Raw genomic sequence first — 11,817 nt, 5'->3', positions numbered from 1 at the left:
TTTGACTTCTTTCCTTAAATCCCTAAAGCACTTGGAATTAACAGCCTTTAACACTCCCTCAGAGTGCACACCCAACTCTCCCTGAGTGAACAATGTCTGTGACTTCAGCTGTTCCTGGGGTTTCACCTGAAGTACAGATCATTTTCATAATTGAATTTTGTAATTTTGCTACATTTACTGCAATACTGGGACATCCACTGCTTTTAAAGAGAAGCAGTCAATGTGTTTGTATACAGGCTGCCCTGTGAGATGAAATTTTGGGTTGTGTGACATCACTTCTTCTACTGGAATCAGGATTTCTCACTGTGGTCCTTTTTCATGGGGCACTACAGAATATATTTCAAGGAAATCTTCAAACATCCAGCTGCTTTATTTGAAATAGTAGCACCATCTAGAGGACTAATAATTCTTGTTCCTTTGGCTCACATCACTCAGGACAAATGTTATTTTATTTTCACAGTTTGTAGGGTATAACCAGAGAAAACTGACAAAGGATTTTAAAGAAGTGCTTGAAAAAAGTTAGAATTTGAACTGGAAATAATCAGAATTTAAAGTCTTTAGTGGACAAGGAAGCCACAGAAGGTGTTTAAAGTAGGTGTGTTCAGTTTCATATCTCTAAACCCTTGGTAGCCACTCAAGGTTTCATTATGCTCCATTCTGAACATGGCAAGAGGCAATCCACATGTAAATCAAGCACAGCTGAGTAGGCCAGACAAGCTGAGACAGTGAAATAATTTCTTATTTAAACTACCAAGAATAAACATAGAAAGGAGCTGACCAGAAAAACACAGTTGGTTGTCTCCATGCTTTGTGTGCCACAGCAAATTTATGTTTGGAAGGACACCAGGATTATGATATAGCTGGAAAACATTCATGAGTTTTCTGTTTTCCCTGGGAGGAATCCATTTTTCATAATTATCAGTCTGGGCAGAGATCTAATCCATTGCTTAAAGTCCACCCTGATTTACATCAAGAGCCTGTCCAGAAGGATTGATTACTGCCCTGTGTGAGCTGAACACATCCTACACCTCTGCCTTCCTGTCCTTCCTGCTCCTAAAAGAACACAAAGACTGCAAAAGGCTTCTTAAAACCAGAAATGCTGAAATACAGGCTGAAAACATACATCAGAATGATGTTGTGGTTAAGGACATAAATGCCCTGTATTTGTGGGATGGGGTGGTGCTGGTGGGGTTTTGGTTGCATTTCTAAAATCCCTTAATCTTCTCTGGGAAGCAAACAAAATTATCCCACTCTTTTAGAGAGAGTTATTACCAAGCTCTCAGAATTTCCAGCTAAATCATCACTTCAGTTCCTGCAATGGGCACAGATTTATTTCCCACAGATGGGGAGGTTCAGTTTGGCAGTGACTCCAGCTCAGGAAGTGTTTGTCCTTTAGGAATAGTTCTGCCAGGACCAGCACCTTTCTGACTCCTCCACTGAGGAGGAGCATGGCCTTGCAGTAAATGCTCTTTATTTGGGTTGTTTTGTGGAGGTTCTGCTCACCTTGACATATTTTGCAGGTCTTGATAAAGTCTTTTAGTTTGAAATTCCTGTAATTATTTCACACTGAACAAGGTTAGAAGCAGCACATGGCTCCTGTGCTGGTTTTTGAGGTTTGTAGGTGGTAAAAATCTGTCTTCTCCCAGTTATTAATTACATTAATTGTGTCTACACTTAATAGGAGATGATCAGGTTGGACAACTGTATATAAATATATTTATATATAACCCCCAGCTCCCAATAACCACAGTGGAACTGGAGCAAGAGAACTGGAGGGTGTTGGTGTGTTCACCTCCCATCAGAGGGTGACAGCTGTAATTAGCACTGACTGCCAAAGTGTGTGGGATGGAGATGGCAGGAAGGGGTGAGCTGGGCTGAGCTCCCCAGGGAGGTGAGAAGGGATCCATGAACACCTGGAAAAACAAAAACACAATCTCAGTATTGACAGCATTTCCAAACCTGAAATGAAACTGGTCAAGTTAGCCATGAAAACTGAGCTGTGCCTTTCAAACTGCAGGAATTCCTGAATTATTGAGAAAATCACACACCCTGCCTGAAAACCTTGGAGCCACACATCCTGTTGTTCATGTGGCCTCTGCCACAGCTGCACTGGACTCTGGATAGCCCCTGTCCTAATGAAACATGAATGTTAATCCCTCCTGAGGCAGCTTTTAGGGACCTCCACACCATGTGTGGTGCTGCTGTTCCCCTGGCCCCAGGACAGCCTCTCTTCCTCTGATGCCACTGTCCTGCTTTGCTGCCTCTGCTCACATTAATGGCACACAGGCAGATTTATCTGCTGAACACCAGCTCATTCTGTCACTCTTCTGTGGCCTGGAGGCCTCAGTACTCAGATATTCAATATCCAAACCCCACAAGGTGTGTGCTCAGCAGGTGCTGCTGTGCTACAAACACAGGGGATCCTGCCAACCCCACAGCTTTAAGGGATAAAGCCACTGCACTCAGCTTCTGAGGCTTGAAGTTTTCAGAATCCCATCAACAGGAATTTTACAGTGTTTTTGTTCAAAGTCTTGGGGTAAATCTTCCAAACTCCAAAAATTTCCATTAAAAATCCCAGGCAAGCTGGGGATCAGGCAGTGTCTTGGGTATTTGAGAGAACCCTCTTGCAGTGAAAGATGCTCCTTACAAGTGTCCATGTGTGCTCCACTGGGCACAGGCAAGGATTTACCAGGCCTGGGGAGGAAGAGGATTTAATTGATGCTGCCAGATGCAGCACAGACACCCTGGCTCTTCTTGATGTGGTTCTAGGGCTCTGAAGTGCTTCCCATCACCCTCACCATGCAGGCTGGGATTACTTTTTCCAAACATGGACCCAGTTTTTCCTACAGCAGATGTTAATCTTCCAAACATGTGGTGGGGAGCACTTATTTCTCAGGGAAGGAGGAGAAATCAAGCAGCTGAGCTCACTGGACTTCTCTCCTCCTGCTGTTAGTGATGCTGTGGCTCCATCTCCATTATTAACATTCCCAGTTTCCATGTGCAGGGCATGAGTGGGCACAAGGAGACGCCAACATTCACAGGATCATCGAGGTTTTTCAGGCTCCATCATCACCCAGAGCTGTGCTCCTCAGTCACTGCTATAATCAGCCTCTAAAATCAACATTTTAGTCACCTGCATGCTGGTATGAAAGGTGGAATTGCCGTGTCAGGCAGCAGGAGCAGCTCCCAATTACAGGAACTGGAGGAAGTGTCCGACTCACTGGGCCAGAAAGAGCAGTTTCCAGCCATGTCACCAAGTCCAAGTCACTTCTTTCCAAGCTGACAGAGGAGGTTTCACCCAGGCAGTTCCTCTTTTTCCACAGGAGAATGCGGATAATGAACCAGCCAGGGAAAAGGGAGCCTCAGTTCCTGTTAGTCACAGGGGGAAAGCCTGGAGTGTTTCATGGGCAAAGAGGAGCACACAAGGAACACAACATCCCTCATCACCAGATACAGGAGTTTAGGGCTGGAAATAGGTAAAGTTTTCTCTGGAGGATGATTTGCAAGGACAGATAGAAATAAATGTTTTTGAAATATGCACCAAAGAACTGAAAACTGAGAGAGGAGATGATTTGCATACTCAAAGAGATTTTAATTAGAATAATGAGTTGAAACTGAGGCAGGGAAAATACATCCTGAAAAGATAGTGGGGCACATATGATACATGTCCACCCAAAGAATTCCCTTTGGAATCTCTGGAAGTTTCAAACACCAGCCCATGGATGCAGATTTATCCAGTGCCCTCCTGACTGCAGGTTTTAGAGCTCTTGTTTCAGGGACCCAAAGCACCTGAGGGTTTATTTCAACTGGTGTATGTTCACCTTCAATTCTGCTTCATTTATTTGCCAGGAAGAACTTGACAAAAAGTGGAAGGTTTGTTACAGCTCCTGAGCACTTCATGTGCTGCTGCAGCTGATAGAAAGTTTAGCTCTCAGTGTAAGGCCTGATAGTGGGTGAATTTTTGTTCCCCTCATGTTTTTTACAGGTCTAGACAGATCTTTGGAGAGGGAATGGAAATGAACCATTCTCTGGATTTAGATGGATGAGGCAGATAAAAATATCTCCATTCTAAAAAGGGAAGTTTGATGTTTTTTAAAATCAAATGACTGAACCATTAGTTCTACCTGAATTTCTTACAACATGAAAGTTCCTCCCCAGTTATGGTGCTCACCCTCCAAAAACTACTTGAGTCAAGCAGTGGCAGCACAAACTCGAGCCAAAAAAAATGCAGCATTTAGGTGGGGCCATGCTTTCCTCATGTGGATTCCTTGAGGCATTTTCATGTTGCCTCATTCCCCAGCACTGCTCAGCATTACCAGAAACTTCACCACAACTGAAGAGTCCCAAACTGAGCCTGAAACAGCTGCAGAACAACCCTGACCTAGTTGGGAGTGTGAGGCTCAGCAGCCAGGAGAGGTCTGAGCTTTGGGATGTGTCACCCAGGAGATTTGGCTCCCTCAGCCAAGAGCCAATTCAGGTAAAGGTGCCTCTCTCCTGCTCTTAAAACTGATTTTATTTTTTCCTCCGAAGTTTTCATGGCCTTGTGAGCCTCCCCCCTGGCTGTGCCCAGCCTGTGAGCCACAGCAGCAGCAGGACAAGCTCAGGGACAGGGACAAGAGGAGCAGCCACCACCCTGCACATCTGGCCCTGCCCATCTGTGCAGTGAGGCTGGGAAAGGACTCGGTGGGTTTGGGCTCAGGAGTGGCAGGGGACACTGAGAACAGCACAAAAGCAGGAAAACACACTGGGAAAAAGCAACAAACCCATTATTCCCATTGCTTATCATGCTTAGGTAGCCCTGACACTTTGCCAGGAGAGATAACTGTGTCCTGAAGTCTGATATTGATGCCACTTATAAAGTGGATTTTTACTGCACTTATTTCAACTTAATCATGACTGAGCCCATCCCTGCAGAGGGAATTGTCAGATGTGGGAGTTAGGGAGACCCAGGTGGAAGTGAGGACTCTGTCAGGTGGGGAGAGGGGAGAATAAGGGAGGAAGGGAGGCAGCTTTGGCATTTTTGGTTGTGGCTAGAACCTGAGAGACAGGATCAGGCTTTTCTCTGCTTTTCTGTCCTCTTATTGTGAACCCTAGCTAGGATGCAGCAGGGCACTGCTCAAATGCAGAATAAAAATATTCCTTTTCCCTGCTGCAGAAATGAAGGCAACAGCAGAGAACAGACTGAGGAGTGTCATGAGTGGAGCTCTCCCTGTGCTGGGCAGGACTCTCAGGGCAGCAGCTGGAATTGAGTGCAGGAAGTGTAGTTTGGAAAAATAGGAAATAATTAAGATAACAATTTTTTTGCCCAAGCAGAAAGAATAAACTGCACAGTGCCACAGTTGCAGGGAATATATTTGTGATGGAGGCTCCAACAGACCTACTCCATCCCCTTGTGCATGGGACTGTTCTTTTCTGGGAGGGATCTTTGGGAATCAGATCTCCATGCAAAAATACATCACAGCTAAAGAGCTGGGACTTGTCCCTGCAGCCCAGACTGCACCAACTGGTAAGTGACATCCTAATATTTTCCTGGAATGATTTCCCACAGGGCTGTCTCCTGGTAGGTGATAGTCACACACTTACAGGCTAATTCATTTTCCTGTTGCTCAGCTGCATAGAGCAGCCTCTTATCTTGCAATTTATGAGCATAATGTATAAATATTTGCAAGTGCTACTCAGTTGTCTGGAGAGGTGTGAAAAGCTCTTTGTGTACCAGCACACCGAGGTGATCCCAGGACAAGTTTAATTCCAAGGGGAGGAGTGAGGAGAGGGACAGAGAAGAATTCTGGAGGACTCCTGTGAATCAATTAAACACTATGCTCAGGGGAAGGGGGCTGCTACTGGTATGCTCAGTGGTTTTATTCTCATATTTCTCATTATTTTTAAGGAGTTTGGGGAATAGAATGATGACAATAAGTAATTTACAATTATTCTTGATGTTACCCAAGGTAAAAAATGCACTTAGGTAGTGGCTTTTCCCCTTAGTGACTCTGTTGAGGTACTGAAAATCACAGAATTAAATATAAAATATGAATAATTTCTAATGTGAGCTTGCCTGGGATACTGTCCTGTATCAGCAGAAGAGCAAATGCAGCTTTGACTTGCTGATGTCAGATGGAAAATCTCCAATGCTCATTCTCTCCCAGCTGGGGTTTCCTTCATCTTGTTCATTTTGGTTTCTACTGAGCCTAACACTTGCTAGGAAAACAAAATAATGCCACATAGGGCTTCTGCTGCTTATTTGTGCTGCACACACTGTCCAAAGCTGAAATTTTCAAGTAATTTTGAATAGGAGATCCATCTTATTAATGTTCTTGACCCTTCTGGCATCTCTTCAGTAGCTGAAGCAGCTGGTGACTGCTGTAAAACTATAAAATGGTCATGGTCATGACAGAGCCTCTTGCAAAACCCTCCATGGCTCCTGAAAAATGCTGCCCTTGTCAGAAACACCAGGGTGGAGCAAGGAACAAAAAGGCTGAGCAGGTTAATGATTAAAACTGAAAGAAAATGTTTGCACAGATGTGACTGACTAGTCTATCCTCACAAGCAGCTCAGGCTCACAGCAACCCAAAATTCTGTTTTCAGGGAGTTCAGCCAGGCAGGGCTCCTGCTCCCTGAATCTGAGAGCTGCCCAGGAAAGGGCTCAGGGGCTGGAGGCTGCCCTGGCAGTGCAGGAGCAGCTGTTCCCAGAGCAGGCAGGATGCAGTGGAGCTGTGTGAGAGCTGTTCCTGCACCTCTCCATGGGCAGGCTGACAGCAGGGCTCTGCCTCTCCTGCAGCTTGTCCCAGTTTTCCCTCTCTGGATAGCTGCCACAACAGTATAAATAGACCTTGCTGCTAGGTCCTGTGTTCTGCTAAATCACACAGATCTGGGTGCTTTCTAAATTCAAAGTCCTGCCTGCTGCCAAACACATTTTCTCTCCTTAGCAAAAGGATTTCTGTTCCTGTGGTTGATCAGAGGTAAAGCAAGAATCCTCAAATGCACCTTCACCCAAATTTCATGTGGCTTTGCCTATTTCCATCCTCAGATTGACTTCAATTAAGGAGTTTCTCACAGCTTGTGTTGAGAGCCAAGCTGGTGCTCTGCCAGGCAGGAGGGGATGGCAGGATCCAGTCCTTATCCCAGGTCCTCACACCAGCAGCTAAAAGACCATCAAAGCAGCTGCCTCTGGCTTGTCACAGTTCAGCTCAGGTGTTTGGCAGGATGTGAACAACATTTCCTGGCACAGGGTTTGGAGCAGAGCAGGAATTTGTGGCAGGCAGAGCTGGATGTGTGCTCAGCACCTCCAACCAAAGGGATCCCCAGAGCCAAATCCAACCAGCCTGGGCACAGCCCCTCTCCCCACGCAGCTCCTGATTCATGACAGGAACTGTGCACTGCTCCTGGCATTTCACACAAGGTCTGAGGCAAATGTAACACCCAGCAGACCTGTTTTTAAAGATACTTTATGGACAGGAGGAGCTTACCTTAAGTTTGTAGATGTATTTTAATGCCATAGTTTTTGGATTAAAATGTCTGTGTTGTAGTATCCAAAGATATTTTGGTTTTACTTCCAAATTTTGAGCTGCCTCCTACCAAAAAACACCACCCAAACTTGGCTTTTTTTTTGCCCTTCTCTAAAGCTGAAAGAAGATTCCTGTTTTGCTGCCTACATAGTTCCTCTTAAATTCCTATCTAATAATTAAGTCAAGACCAGGAGCTGTAAATACACCTTGCAAGTCTGACTGCAAAGACATGGGAGTTTTTCACATCCTATTTCTGGTGATAATGCAGAGATTCTATAAAAAGAGCAGAGGAACTTACGGTCACTCTTCTGGTATGTCCCAGACCAGAATTCTGCATTCACCATTGCTCAACAGCCCCAAAGCAGCAAAGCTGAGAAAAGCCATTACCTATCACAGGGATGTGAAACACAACTGGTTGTGTTTTAATAGTCATTAAAAACTTTTACAGGTAGGGAAAAATTTAAATACACCCACCACCCTGACAGCACTGTGAAAGTAGAACATTTTCTAATGGAGTTTGTAAATTTTTGAAGTAACAGCAAAAAATTTTTGCTTGCTGGAGCACTTAGGATCATTTCCTTGTTTTTGCTTTCTGCCTTCTGAGGAGGTCCATGCTGTGTAATAAACTGAGCATGACACAAAGGTGTCATTTACAACCCAAACGCAGCTGCATCACCGTCCTCCCGTGCAAACTGCAGGGCACTGATCCTCTGAGATACCCCACTGCTGCCATGAAGTCACCTGTGAGCAAGCCAGCTTTGCTAACACTCAGTGTGTAATTACTGCCTGTGTGTCATCCCACTCTGGCAGCTCTGAAGTCAGGAGTTGTTGCCTGGCCAGTTTCTCCCTGCTCCCTAATTTCAGATGGAGCAAACCCCGGCCGGCCGCGCTTCCCTGCTCTGCCTCCCAGCTGAGCACACCTGCTGCCTGGAGCAGGGTGGGTTTGTGTTGTTTTTAGGATAGGCTGGAGCCTGAATGTGGTTTGGCTCCTTTGGCAGATGAGTTTTGGATGTTGTCGGTTTGATTTTCGCCGCCCGGATCCGTCCACGCCGGCATGGAGGAGTTGTGAGCAGGGTGAGTGCTCTGGGGTTTGGGGTGTGAGAGAGGGAAATCTGCCAGGGACAAGGTGAAACCCATCCTTGACACACACAGAATGTTTCTGCTGTGCTTGTTTCTGTCTTTCTAGTCTGTAAATGGCTCTCCTGAGCTGTGCCACACCATTTCCTTGGGCATTCAGGAGCGAAGAAGGACAGGCCTAATTTAATTTCTGTTTGTCTGCACTTCCTAATTCCTGTGCCAAGGGGATCCAAAATATCATAAAACCCAAGCTTTAATACATTCATCACCTTCCACAAAAAGTTTCAGCTACTGTAGTGACCACTGAAAGTCAAATATAAGTTATAGAATAAGTTATTTCAACTCAGAAAAATCTCTTTATTTACCTGCCTATTTCTGAATTAAACGATCTCAAATAATTTTTCCTCAGGGAAAAATGTTGTTTTATAGAGTTTTTTTAAATTTCTGTTAGGAGAAACTTTCATAGGAAAGTAAAAATTTCTCATCAAGAAGAGCTTTTTTGGTAGCACCTGAAGTCTATGAATGCTCCCCAAAAGTTTAAAAATCTTACAGGGAGATGAAGCTCTCCCTACCAAGTGTAACTTTCTGCTGATATGACCCATAAATAATGCAGAAAAGTCAGAATGAAGTTTTATCAGCTTTCCCCTCGGGGAGGGGATTTGTTTTTTATGGGCTGGTAAGAATTAGGTGCTGGAAAGTGTCATGGTCTGTTCTGAGGAGTCTGGGAATGAAACAACTCTTGGAAGTCACTTCCCCTCCTCTGCCCCCAGGGAAGGGGAGCCCTTTGTGCCACATCATTCTGATTTGTAGGATTCTCTCTTTAGCCACTTCATATAAACTGCTGCTGAGATATAAAGATACAGATAGGTGTGATTTTTCTTGTTCTCAGATGAGCAGAAGGTGAGTGTGTGACAATGTGTACCAATGGCAGAATCCCGTTCACCATCACTGAAAAATTCCCTTTTCTTACCCCCAGCACACTGGAGGTCAGATACCAACTCTTCAGATTGCTTTCAAAGTAATTCTTAATACTATAAATCAATGCAGGGGTTTTGTCTTGCTGGCCACTTCAAACAAGCCACTCCTCTGGTGGCCTGTGAGTGACAATTAAGGAGATAATGGAGTAGAAATAGTTATAACCAGAGACAACACTCTGTATCAGGCTACATAAGCTACTCTGCCTGGATCTGACACTTTTCAGGCTGCTGCACTATTTTTCTCTCTATGTCAGAGATTACAGAAGATGATAGTGCACTGGAGGCTGCTGATGAAAGCCCAGCTTAGTTTTGATCTCAGCACACGATTAATTGTGATTAGGAATGAAGCAGACGCTGCCTCAGCACGGTAACAAGGTGCTTCTGCTGTGGTGCCTGCAGTTATTTACCTGGGCAGGCTGAGAGCTCATTTGAAACACATTTTTTTGGCTGGGAATCACATCCCTGTGCTTTTGAAAGCTAGTCCCTCTGTATTTAAGGAAATCTGTCCTCTTTTCCTTTCCCAAATTGCTTGCTTACATCACTGATGCTTCAGCAGTCCTTCACCATCCAGCACAACTCCAGTGCTATCTTTGATTCTCTCCCACCTCTCCTCAGAGGTGCAGCCTGCTCTGGAGTCACTGCTAAAATCTCCGCGGTAAAAACCGACTGCAAACGGGGCTTTGAGCTGCTGCCCTCGCAGGAAGGTGTTGCCATCTCTGAGCAGCTCCAGCAGCACTCACAAACAGAAGGAATTCATGGATTTAAGCTTGGAATTTATTCCTCCAGCTCTTCATTCTACTCTCCCACCCCTCTGGATTCACACCCCACCCAGCTGTGCCCTTCTCGACTCCTTTTGTTGACTTTTGGACTGTTTTATCTGTTCCCAACTCTTCTCTTCCTTTAAGCCACTTGTTTGTGAAGTTATTTAATGTCCATCCCCACCATGGTCCCCTTTTATTCCATTTATGCCAAGTATCTCATTTACTCTTCCCAGGGATGGGAGATGTCTTTGCCCACACCCTGCTTTGTATTCTTTAAGTACTTGGTGAGAAGTAAATAGCAGAATTATTTATGAACTGAGCAAGACAACAGTAATTTGTTTTAGCTGTGTTTAGACTAAATGTTTATCAGTGTATTCACTGACACAACATGTGTCTGGGACTACGTGAGTGGCATTTCCAGTGGCACAGACAAACCCCCTGTCCCCACCCCACTGTGTCATCTCCAACTTCAGCCCTTCTCTGCATTTCCTAAAAGCTGTGGTGTACTTTGTATGCAAGTAAAAATATTTTTCCCTTTATAAATTATTTCTATGAAAGCTGTGATATGAATTCTTAGGGAATTAATCCAAACTAGGAATGTTTCCTAGTGTGAACACACCTGCCAATGGTAGCAAACACAATAAAAATTGATTTTCATGCCTGTTTCTTCAGGCAGCTTTTGCAAGGTAAGGAGTCCTTTCCAATATTTCAAGTTCCTATTCCATAGAGTGCCAAGAGATTACAGCTGCTCTTAGGAGTGTTTGGACCCTGTAAATTCTCAGTTCTCTGTACTTGGGATTGAAAATTGCCATAATTAAACATTTGTTGTTTATGCATTAATAGACTTTCACTCAAATACCAGGGTATTTGATATTCTTGGCTCCTCTCTCATACCAGGTGTCATGTCTTTTCAAACACTCTGAACAATCTGCTTTCTGTATCTTGATACTCCCATAATGAAGGAATCCTGGTGCTAAGGCACACTGGCAGCACTGTGACAGGAGCAGAAAGTTTGTGTGTGTTCATTTGTCACATTAAGGAAAGTGGAGTAGGAGGGGGAAAATGTGTAGATGATTTTGTTCAAACTTTGCAGGCAAATTATTTTTACCATTTGTCCTTGTGTATGGAGGCCACTCCCCTGATTTCCTTAGGAATGGATCCCTGACCTCATAAATCTTCCTGGGTGTACCTTCAGTGAATTTTAATGTATCCTGAATTCACCTTCTTGCTTTCACATTATCCTGGGTCATTTAAAATGATGCCCTTGAGTATTAGATTGAGAAACAGGGAGATAGTTATTCATTATTCCTTACAGAATTCAAGCTGTGGGTGTTCCCAGGCAGGTAACATGCATCAAGATCTTTTGTGTCATGTGCTGGTGATCATTTCCATCCAGCAGAATCATGGGGTTTTTTTTCTTTTTCCTGAGGAAATGTTGGGAAATCACCAGGACACAAATCCTGGGTGTTATCCATGTGATAATTTCACTGAGCTCAC

This window comes from Catharus ustulatus, chromosome 22 (genome assembly GCF_009819885.2).
Source record: "Catharus ustulatus isolate bCatUst1 chromosome 22, bCatUst1.pri.v2, whole genome shotgun sequence".
NCBI lineage: Eukaryota > Metazoa > Chordata > Aves > Passeriformes > Turdidae > Catharus > Catharus ustulatus.
Note: the sequence above shows the minus strand (reverse complement) of the source record.